The following is a 12,042-nucleotide window of genomic DNA, read 5'->3' as shown; positions in this document are numbered from 1 at the left end:
CTGAAGGAAATCAAATGTGAGGCTGCAGAACTACTGACCAAAGGGCCTTCAGCCATCTTTACAAATTGCCACTGTGTCAGAGGACTGACAGATTGCAGCATAGCTCTCATCTGTAAAAAGGAATCTAGAGGGAAGCCTCAGTGCTGTGAAAAATTTCCAGTTCCAATCAGATGGTCAAGTTTGTAATAAAGAGTGAGTTAGTTTACTGAGTGTAAAGGTTAAAATGGTCAGCTAAGATTTGCCGGATGGCTAACAGAAGCTTTATGAATCTACAGGGCTAGACTGGTATTAGAGGAGCATGTGGATAAAAACTCTTAGGCAAGGCTTTAATAAAGAATCTAGTCTGCAATTGGAGGAAATATCCTTTTCATGAATTGAAAACCAATTAAAGGATACCAAGTAGAAGATAGGGCTTCTTATACTCACATCTCATGACAGAAAAAGCAGAAGATTGGAGCAGAGTCACTTGAATTCATCAACAAGCGGCAGACGCAGTGCAGCCTTCCAACTCACAGATTTGGATATTCAAGTGCTGTGCTGATGGGGTGAAAACTCTTAAAGAACCTCTCAAAAACTCAGTGAATTCACAAGAAGGTGACAAATGAGCATTGATACACGTACAAGAAAGTGACTCATATCTTATTTGTTCATGTAACTCAGGAAAGGCACCTGTCTCACAATGTAGTCAAACAAATGCTGTGAGGAAAAAATAAAAAATTTAGCAGAATGTAAATACACAGAACAATGTATTTCGACCTCAAGAACTGTAGTTATGAGAAGACACACAAATAGATTTTAAAACATGTGCACAAAGTTGTCATTAACAACTTGAAGATGTTTTTCCTCATATGAGGGCATCAGAAAAACCTTAGGATCCTCTCATGATGCTAATGCACAACATTGTATGAAGTGGTATTTGTTGAAAGAATTAATTCTTTCCTTTCTATTATACTCAGAAGGAGCTGATAACTTAGTTCCTGTCCTACATCATAGGTAATCATTTCCAGCGCAATGAATTTATCACCTTAACTACAGCACTCACAGTAGTCTGGGGACTGGTTGTGGTTTGATTTAAAGAACAAACTACAGCAGTAAGAAACAACACAGCTGTACTATGGGCAATAAGAATTGCACATCTATACACAGCAGGCAGTATGGATTCCTTCATTTCTTACTCTTGTTCTGCTGCACGCTACTTGGCACATACACTTCTTCTCTACCCCCTGGGTTTAACTACTTTCCTATGGACCTTAGGAAGCAGTTTCAAAAGAATTTGCTCCATTTTCTTACATTTTTGTGTGCCAACAGCTTCTCCCTTCTGTCATTTTTCTGTATCAAAGTCTTTCATGTTTTCACATGGATCAAACTGAATTCCAAAGAAACACATCATACATTTGTTTTGTTGTACTTGGGTACTAAAACTAGATGTTGATAGAACTGGAATAACATGTTGTCTTTAAAAGGACTATTTAAATGCAAATGTACAATGTATAAATCTGAAGGTGGAGAAAGGCATGCAGTATCTTTTAAAGTACTGAGATCCTTAATGAGCAGGAGTATGGTACTAAAAATCTTGATGGCATTTTGCACTAGTTGACATTTGCAGCAGTACCCACCTATAAACATGTTAAAAAAGAAAATCCATACCTGAGGACTGAAGCAAAGATTTATAGCAGCAAAGCCAAGCTACTGAAGTTTCAAAGGAAGTGAAGATATTCACCAGTCTATTTCCAATCAAATTCAGCTTGGGATGCTCTTCAGAACAGCCCAATAAAACTCTGTCAACAGTTGTGTGACATTAATAAGGCTTGGTGTCCTGTTAAGGATCAAGAGCAGACCTCCATATAGATGCAGGTGTCTGGTCAGGCATACACACATGCAGACTTAGGAGACAGCCCCTGAATGATGTAAGATGCCTTAAATCATGTTGGAATCTCTGACAGTTACTCTTGTCATTCCTTATAACCCACACAAAACAAGTATGATTTTGCTCTTTATACTGAATAACTAGATGAGAAAAAATAACCTATAATCTTATCTCTCTTGAAAAAAAAAAATAGATGTGTTATTTCATGCTTTATAATAATGAGCTGAAGATTTCATGCATTTGTTGAATTTTTTTTTTTCCTTTTCTTCTTAAGCCCTCCCTCTTCCTCTCTCCTAGAATAATTTCAACCCTACATCCATCTCTCCCCCCTGCCAGTTAGCTGTGGTATTTTACAAGACATAGATAAAATGAGTACACAAAACAAAACCTTCTCACATCACAAATTTACTGCAGTGCACAAGGAAAAAGAAGCATGTTTCCATATTTTCAAGGGAGGTTTGTATTACGTGTTAGCACAGATCTGTACATTTCATTTGAGATCAGTAACTTCCATACTCACCTGTTTATATATGCATCCCTCTAAACCACTTGAATTACTTAGAGAGGCTAAATACAAACTATATAAATATTCCCTATCTTGCATTTTAAAAACAGTTCAGAAGAGTGAGCAGTAAAGAAGAAATCTCAGAAGTTCCCAAGTTTGGAAGATCTGTTTTTTATTCGCTAATACTTATACTTTTCCTTTAGGATTCTTTCTCTAGAAAGAAAAAAAAAAGCCTGGAGGTAAGACATTACTAAGGAGTGCTTCAGGCACAAACCAAACAAACGGAATACATGAATGCATCCAGGCTGCAGAGTGCACAATTCCACAGTTATTTGTTTACCTTCTGGTAGCATCTGGTGCAAAAGTCTTATTTACTAGGTTTAATGACAGATCAGGAAGCTTTGTATTACGTAGGGAGGGGAGATGCCTAAGTTCAATTCAATTATAGTTTGTTTTGTAATGGAACATATTTTCACTAGCAGTGAATTCTTTTAGCAGAATGAAGATAAACATAACAGTTTACATCTTGTGTGAAAATATTTCCACTGGTCAAAACTAGTAGTTGGTTTTTTTGTTTGTTTGTTTTTAATACTGGAGAAAGCTTTTCCTTTTTCCAGTGGGGACATATTAATTACACAGCTTCAGATACAGCATTTCTCATGTTTTAAACTGGTACCAGGTCAGGCAAATCTTAAGGGGACAAGAAAATTAGTCTGGAGTGCCTACTTACATCATTATCTAAGTGTCATATTATTTTATAACAAGATGATATGCAGTCCCAAGACCTCCGTCCCTACACAGACTCCTGCCAGGAGAAATCTGAAGTCTCCTTGGTGTCTTAGGGATGCTTCAGGCACATGTCCTCTTGCATACAAGTCCTGGTGGTCATGACTATTTAAAAATGAGTATGTGTGTGTCACACACATATACAAGTGCTACCACTCATGATATGCAGAAGTATATTACTTAACAACAGTACAATCAGGTGCTACAACTCAGGAACTATTGAGATGTCGTGTAAATATTCAGATTTTATTTTTACTTCCTCACCAGAAATTACTTCCATAAAGCATCTCCAAATAAGATACATCTCTTTCCTTAGATGGTAAGGGACACTTCAATGTCCCTAAGGTCTCCATTGCAAAGCTACCATGCATGAAAACCTAGAAACACATTTTGATCACTAATATCTCTTCAACACTAGCATATAAAAGTGAATGATACATAACCAGTGCATTGTATGCCAAAGTGTCACGCTAATCTCATTTTCTCCTTAAAATCCACATTTCATGGACATTCTTTCAGCTTCCTTTCTTGCTAAATCTTTGGTATATTGAAAATCCTCAAAACATACTGTTTCACTAAGAGACTCAATACTGATACTAGCGTACAAGTAGTACCACTTCTCTCCCTGAAGTGGAACAGTATTTTGACTGTCATTCATGCTGAGGAACACCTGAAGTGCATTGAAAAACTGATTTCTGGGTTACTCGTCCTCCAAACACCACTTAAGTTTGATTCTTTTCAGGAAAACACATTTTACTGTCATTACAGGCTTACGCGAATATTTATCATCCCTCTGAGGTAGGAAGTTTCCTTTCTGCAGGTCCCAGTTTTTGTGACACTTAAATAAATCAGCAGCACTGAATGGTGCTCTAGTGTGTCACATATTAATAAAGACAAAATATTGGACAAGATAATAATGATAAATGAAGATGTAGAATAGAATGCCTCGATACAGATAGACTAGCTTTTTCAGCATGGCCTGTAGGTGGGGTGAAAAGAATCAGTACTCTCAGAAGTCTAAAGGCAAAGATATTGATCAATGTTTAGATTTAGAATATTGTTATGTACTGGGTTATAGATGAATGAAAGTTACAAAATGTATTCTTTGTACATATCAGACTCTCAGTTATCACATGATAACTACATTTTACTAACAAGTGTATTCAAACAATCTTTCCTGGTTTCCACGTGTGCTGTACTTCCCAAACTAGTGGTGGTCTTTTGAAGAAATGATGGAATTAAGCTTTATACTCCCCTAAACATTATTTTTATTCTGACATGTTCTGTGTTCACAGCTCTTTACTTAAACCTATGTTATTACAGTCAGTAGTATACAGAATTCTGTAACAGAAAAATCTGCTCCTGACATAACTGAAAGCAGAAAGCCACGTTAGCTGTAAGGAACTGCTGGCATTCAGCACTCAGTGCTGAACCTGCACGAAGTACTTAACTGCCGTAGTTTTTGAAAACAGAAAATGCACACAAAACATTTGCATGACGCTGATTAAAGGAAATGGCTAGGAACACTTCATTCAACCCAACACAGTGAGGAGAGGAAGCTGCAGGTGATCTGAGCTTAACAGAACAACTACTTTCAGTGTTACTGCCTTCACAAAGGGAAAATTTATCCATTTTTATATACCATAAAAGAAACAGTATCTGATGTTCTTTAGTGGAGAAGATAACCAACTTTCTAAAACAATTAATTCAGATCACCAAAGCAGAAAATGTAGTTGTCTTTCTTAATTGCAGTCAGCGTAATGTTTGCTACATATGCCATCACCACCTCTCTGCTGGATTAAATGCAAATATTACAGGTGAGGTATTTCATCAGTTGATACAAGATGCCAGGTCACACCACTTACACAACCTAGCAGTGGTAAACAAAATAGTCTGCTCTTCTCAACACCGGTTTGTTATTAAATCTACAGCCAATCTCCAAACCAAATGAGTTCTGCTAAATAACTTGAGAAGCAGAAGAATCACAACATAAGTGGATGCTCTCAACACTGAAGTCTTTTAGGAATACCAAATAAGTAGCTGTACACAGTCTTAATTTTAGTTCTGAGGGGATTTGACTACAATTATATCAGAACCCGTTAATAAGCACACCTCATTCTTTCTACAGACAGGATTTTTCTTCAAGGAATGCTTGGCAGTTGCTGTGACCCTTCAGTTCAGCACCAAATACCTCGTCAAATACAGAGGTAGAGGCCAAAAATTATACAGAGATACTGATATTCTGTCTTGAGCCTGTGAAGACATATACACAAGTCAAATTTAAGTACAGTGATCTGGTGAGCTTAAGAGGAGTAGCTGCATACTCTGAGCAATTAAGGAAGGTTTTTAGACATTACTTATCACTTGATGAAAGAAATTAAAGACTGGAGAGCTTTTTTTTTTTTTTTTTTTAACATCTTCTACATAGAGATAAAGCTTTGTAAGCATCTTGAAACGAAAGGAAATGTTTTTACAAAATAAAACTAATCAGGAAACAGTAATACTGTATTTGTGAACAAGTACTCAGTCTTCAAAATAAACCTCTTCTCCTCATATCCCTAATTTGTATATCAGTAGTATCATAGTGTTGCATTGTGAAATCCAATGCTGTCCCAAAACATTGGAAGTTGATTTACGTTTTATCGTGTTTCTTTTTTAAAGATATATGAAGCTTAAACATCTCTTATTCTCACTAACACATTTTTTTTCTTGAATTACTATACTTTTCTTAGTACACAGTCAGCTTTACTTGATCAACATCACAGAATTCAGCAAGTCATGCAAAAACATTACTTACACCTTAAAACAGCTCATTCCTTAAGCAGTACATTGCTCTTAATTGCATAAAACATGTATACCATTCATCCTATTTAGCCTCAAGAAAACATTAAATGAATAGCAAATCTGATTATTGTTTGGAAAAAAAAAACAACAAAACAGTACTACACAATTAGTTGTGTTCTCAGAGTAAATATTATAGGGCTAGAGGATATAAGATTAATCTCGATCATGGATCTGACGTGTAGCCTTCTATGTAATTAGGATTACAACTTTATAAAGATAAAAATTAATAAGTAATCCTGGATTATAAAAGCAACAATTATTTTTTACATCTTTTCTTACATGAAGTAGTCGCCTTCTTACTTAGGAATAATTGATTGGTTACCAATTTGCTCAGTCAGGTAGACTGCTGGGCTGGGTTCTTATTCACTCATGCTTCCAAAGGGCACACATTTATGCTTATTATCAGAACAAGCTTCAAAATCCTAATAAAAAATGATACGGCAAGAATAAGAGTTCATAGTATTTCTGATCAAGAAATTAAATGAAACTTAAAAGTCTCATATTTAAAAGTAACTTTCAACACAGTACACATGGAATTTGAAAACAAAGCAGAACAGGCTACACAAAACAGAAAACACAAGCATTTCAGGTTAGAAATGCAAGTTATGAGTCCCTGTTATTTCCACCAGGGAATGATAATTTTCTTGAATTTAGTTTTAATTTAAAATTCAAAATTTCACTTTTTTGAAGTTAACTAGAATCTGAATAAAAGAAAATGTATAGGTCAAAATGCAAAGTACAAAGAAACAATGAGCCTTTATACTGTTCTTCCCCTCTATCTGCATGTAGTTTTATTGGATATTATGACAGATGGTACAGGTTGCTTATTAAGTTTACTCTACGGCCACATCTACTGTTTATCTACCAGATCTATATCAAGACATTAGGAGAGCTTTTCTCATAACCACACACAACACTGTTGTGAAGACACATCCCCCAGGGCTGCTGCACCTTCTCCACCAGCACAGGTGTCTTACAGTCAGAGAGTAGGCTAGGGTCAGACCAAGCAAGTCAGTACCTACGGCATAGACAGATTTACATTGCTCTAAGCAGTAGAACGAGACGATCCACATCTAAAAATCAAAGGGGATACTGCATAGCTTTTTGCAAACCAGGGCCTAGGAGAGTACTAGGAAGAAATATCATCTATCTAACAAGGATACTGCAGGCATTAAATAACTCATATTTTGTTCCACTTTATGTAATGGGCCTGCATTCATCCTCTTAGTACCTTAATAAAACTCACCCTTTAAAGATTGCAGTTATCCTAAGTTCAAGGAAAAGATAGAAACAGCTCAATTTCAGCTATCTCTGATCAACCTCAGAAAATCCCATCTCAGATAGACACGGGATTTGAAATGACTTTGCACGTCACACTTCACAGCTCTCAGGAACATGTACAAGTTTCCTCTCTATCTGTTTCCAGCGCAACACAAAGAGCACTGAGTCCATGAGGCATACACTGAGTGCTTTGACAGAGAAAGCTGAGTGACTGCTAAGACTTACATGTATATCCACACAAGAATAATCTTCACAACGCAATGAGCCAGCACAGCACCAGGAACACTGTGCCTTTAGCCCCAGAAGGGAGCCTCCTAACACAACACTCCTCCACACCACAGCCATATATTACTATTGCTCACAGAATCCATACCTGCATACCCTCCAAGGCTTCCTTACCCTCCACAAAGCTTCAGCTGCACTCTCTTTCATTGCCCTGCCCACTTTTTATCCCCACCAGCTGAGCCTGCTGCCAGCTGCCCTGTCTAGTTAATGAGGTTAACTCTTGTCTCTCGTGGCACATTTGGTCAAAATTAGCAGTGGCTACTTTATGTTTTAAAAACTTTCTCTAAAACATGCATATTAATACAATGTAATCAGCATAATTAGTAAAAAATAGATTTATTTTGTTGTCCAATTTTTTCTTTTAAGTTTCTATTGAATTCAAAATGAAGCATGGTTCTGGAATTCAAAACACAGAAGCTTTGAATCAATAAGATTATAATAGCGAAAGATATCACTTGCACTTCCTTCGTTTCTGATTCTTCCTTTCTTTTATTCTTTTTTTTTGATTGACATCACTGCACTTACTAATATATCTGAGCTATTGCTGGAGTCTCTTGCAAAGGGTGCGTTCATTAAATTTTAAAGCTTGGGTGTGCAGTGAGTGACTGCCTGTGAAATGAAAGCTCTGTTCTAGTAAGATTCAAAGCTGAATACAAGCTCAAAGGAAAATTGCTTCTCTTGTCAAACCTTTCTGAAAACTTTGAGCAGATTCCTGCTTAATCATCTTCAAATTCACTTGTCTCCTAAACTAGAGATGCTTTTTTGTAGCAAAAGCAAGATTGTTTTGTATTATTGCTGAACTCAGGTACCGCTTCCACGTTGATTGTTAATAACTGGATGCCTTCATATGAGACAGTCTCAAAAGTGAAGTGTTTCTGTGACTTCAGAAAAAAAAAAAAAAGTAATCTACATATATAAATAAACATGACTTTCCTATCTTTTTCAGGCTGTGGCTATCCATGTCTAGTTAGAAAACACATTTCACAGGCTTGTTGGGAGAGTATTATGTCAAGTACTTTATCACTAAATGTATTGAGCTTTTTATGTCTTTGAACTAATTCCCTCCGATCTAATGGCTAGTGTTTAATTAAGACTAATCTTTCCTAACTAAAAGGAAAATATCACAAAAGAGAAGATTAATGGTCATCCCTCACACATAGGCTGCCCTCTGACAAGGTCTGCAGATTTTTCAATGTGAATGCATTTGATGAAGTTACTGTCCACCTTTACCACTCTTGCCCAATGTCATACAGGTACAGTCCATCAAAGTAACTGTTCCTGAAGTGGTGTGTTGTACTGGTATTTGCTGCCAGGGTGAGAAATGAAGCTACATTGCTGAACAGCAGCATGGCTGAATGCTTTTCCTTCTTTCCCTGAAGGTAAGTAAGAAACGAATTAAGAAATAAAGTTACAATATTAAGGAATGATGCTGCCCTCACACCTCCTGTTGTTAATCTCTTTCTACCTTTCCTAATTCAGAGAAAGACCAGAATGTTTGTTGGAATAAGAATATAAAAGTGCAAGTTCATCTGCTGAGTCAGTAGTTGACATTCTGCAGTTACACAGCTCTCAGCAGGGCTGCCCAGGTGGACACCTCCTGTCTACTGCAAAAGCACTTAACAGAATCCCTGCAGAGACCCAGCACAAACTTTGGTGGCCACACTAATTGGTACCCACTCATTCTCCCCTTATACTGCTTCTCCTCACCCAAAGGCACACAATTCACATCTTACATCCTACAAACTGCATTGATTCTGTAGCTCAGAGAAGGGCGGGCCATGAAGATATCCAAAAGATTAAAAAAAAAAAAAAAAAACAGAGTTCTTTCTATGAACATCAAGAAAATTAACGAAAAACTACAGTTATGGTTTGCCCAAGTAATCAGTAAAATGTGATGATCAAGGAATATATCAAAATTTGAGCCCACTAGGAACTATTGATAAGCAGAATCAATAAAACAAATGAAATGAAATGAGTAGAATAGAATAGAAAAATGACTAAATTAAACTAACGCAAAGAAATGCAAACCATTCCATATTAAATATAATAAACTAACTGCTGGACTGTATTCAGCTTATGTAAGAGTTGCACCAAGTATTCTACTGAATTCAGTGCTGCCATTTCCCAGTTTTGTCTAACAAGCATAAAAGGGTAATAGAATTGTTATAATAATTCACTATTATATGGAAAAAGAAACACATATTTGCAAAATTTGACTATAAAATAGTTAGAGATTATGTAAATATCTCTTGAATTTAACTGAAAGTTGTAAAAAGCTTTTGATTGTTTATGTGATTTTATAAGATTTAATGCTTGATAATTGTTTTTGATTGATTGCTTGTGCTATAATTTTATAAAATGTATATTGCTGTAAGGAATTGTCTTCCTTCTCCCATTCTATATGCTGTTCAGTTGATAGTGAAAACTGAATAATTTGAAGGTTCGTAAAATCCAATTCTAAGAAGAGTTTACGCTGATGGTGTCTTTAAGAGTTTCTGCATTTGTCATCTTATCAGAATGTTCCTAAAGTAACAACCTGCATAGTCATTTGGCAGAGATTGATGAGGTAGAGACCTGTCACCAGGAGTCCCTTTTTTTCTGATCTTTTTGCCCTCTGATCAATTTTTGTTCAGCAACAACTTCACTACCTTTTCCTGACAAGTGTTGTTTCCCAAGTACCATAATGAAACGTCGCTGACCACTGATTCTTTTCTTTTCTCAAAATGTCCTTCCTGTTTTGCTGCGTATTTATTTTCACCTGTTGCTATTGAGCTTTCACCCAGCCGGAATTGGTGATACATGTAAGTGCGTGCAGCTACTGGGGAATCAGCTGTTACCTGATGCACTTGGATTGCCACAGAAGTAAGGGCATGATGTGTATCAGCCCATTTTGAAATATTTTCAAGTATGGAGATGTTCAGGACTGGACTGGATGGCTCTTTGAGCAACCTGGTCTTGTGGGAAGTGTTCTTGCCCATGGCAGAGGGGTTGGAACAAGATGATCTTTAAGGTCTCTTCCAAACCAAACCATTCTATGATTCTACAATTCTATGATTTCTCACTGTGAGTTTACAGGAAAGTTCCCAGGATTTAGATTTCGCCAACCTGATTCCTCCGAAGCTGCAAAAATATAACAAGATTCATCTATGTTCTGCTGTGTGTTAAACAATTCCACTTCTCTAGACCTTCAAAAGTGGTTGGACTGTGAGAGAGAGAGAGGGGTAACACATGTAATGAATTACCTTGAACTGCTGGAAGTAGATATCAACTTTTTCAGGTGTTTATTTTCTAAACGTGTAAATACTAGCGCTGATCTAACTACATATGCCATATTTTATTTTTTATCTTGATCCCATGGTATCATTATACTGTTTGATTTTTTTCCCCTGAAGGCTTTTATACTTAATTGACATACAGAGTGATGCCTCCATGCATCTTTTATGGGCCTCGGGATCTTTGGAGCACACTGAGCCTTATCTTAACTTTATTTCCACACTTTGGAGGTTTGTCCATCACTGATATTATCAGAATTACTTCTTTCAGTGCCTCAGGAGAAGAAAAAAGTTCCAATATCATCTCCACTGATCTACTGAGAATATTAAAGGCAGTGAGGATAAAGATATAAATGAACTTGAAGAATGAAGATAAGTTTCCCCAGTGGTGTACTGGAATGTTTTGCTCATGACTCTCTCTGTCTCTTAATTTGCACTCTTTTATTCTGCAAAAACAGGAGCTGTGATTCATAGCTATTTTTCTTTGTTTCTTATCCATTCCCTCGAGATCTTCCCATCAAAGAAGTTTTAATTGTATTGTCAGTATTCGTTAAACTGCACTTTAACTTGAAATTCCTTTTCTGTCATGAATGGAAAACAAAAAAAATCAGATCTCCTTTAGGAAAATTATTTGAATTACTTTAACCATGAGAACTGTTTTGTTGTTGCTGTTGTTGTTGTTTGTTTGTTTGTTTGTAGAGACTGAAAAGAGACAACAAATCTAAACTTTTAAACACATACAAAAATTCACTTAGACAAAAATATGAGCAAAGAAAGGAGGATGGTGGAGAAAGGAGAGAGGACAAAAGGCCCTGAGAAGTGGGGAAGGAACTGCCACAATGAAATAATCTCCTGCTGTCAGTAGCTTGACCAAGAAGAAAAATCATTTCCTGTTTCACTCTGTTGTGCTTAGCATGGGCTGACCATTGCAATACAGATGGAAAGAGCAAGAAAAAAGCCAGAGCATGCAGTGAGATGGCAGTGAGACATAACAAGCAAGCACTCCTCCTTGTAGACTCCTGATGCCATTTTAAATTAGTGATTCGTGTATTTACAGAATTAACATCAAAAAGAAAATAGTAAGCCTCACCTGACTCAAATTCCATTTCAGTTTAACCTCTGTCAGCCAGTTTTTCTCTGGCCTTAGGGTGGAAGGAGAACATGGGCAGCCAGGCGCTTACTCAGGTGTCCTCAGGGAGGAT

General features: G+C 36.7%; 1 long non-coding RNA gene across 3 annotated transcripts in view; it reads right to left on the bottom strand.

The window, feature by feature from the left end:
• Positions 1–7,883, bottom strand: part of LOC112532334 — a 37,561-nt gene extending 29,678 nt beyond the window's left edge. For 2 of the 3 annotated variants that reach the window (XR_003074931.3, XR_003074932.3), the window contains exon 1: positions 427–1,123. This is a non-coding gene — a long non-coding RNA (uncharacterized LOC112532334). Of the gene's footprint in view, positions 1–426; positions 1,124–7,656 lie in introns of those variants that run through there. The other variant, XR_006939162.1, reaches the window with a different exon arrangement.
• Positions 7,884–12,042: the final 4,159 nt, after the last annotated feature.

Source organism: Gallus gallus, chromosome 4 (genome assembly GCF_016699485.2).
Source record: "Gallus gallus isolate bGalGal1 chromosome 4, bGalGal1.mat.broiler.GRCg7b, whole genome shotgun sequence".
In the NCBI taxonomy this organism is placed as follows: domain Eukaryota; kingdom Metazoa; phylum Chordata; class Aves; order Galliformes; family Phasianidae; genus Gallus; species Gallus gallus.
This window is presented reverse-complemented; position numbering and strand designations above follow the sequence as displayed.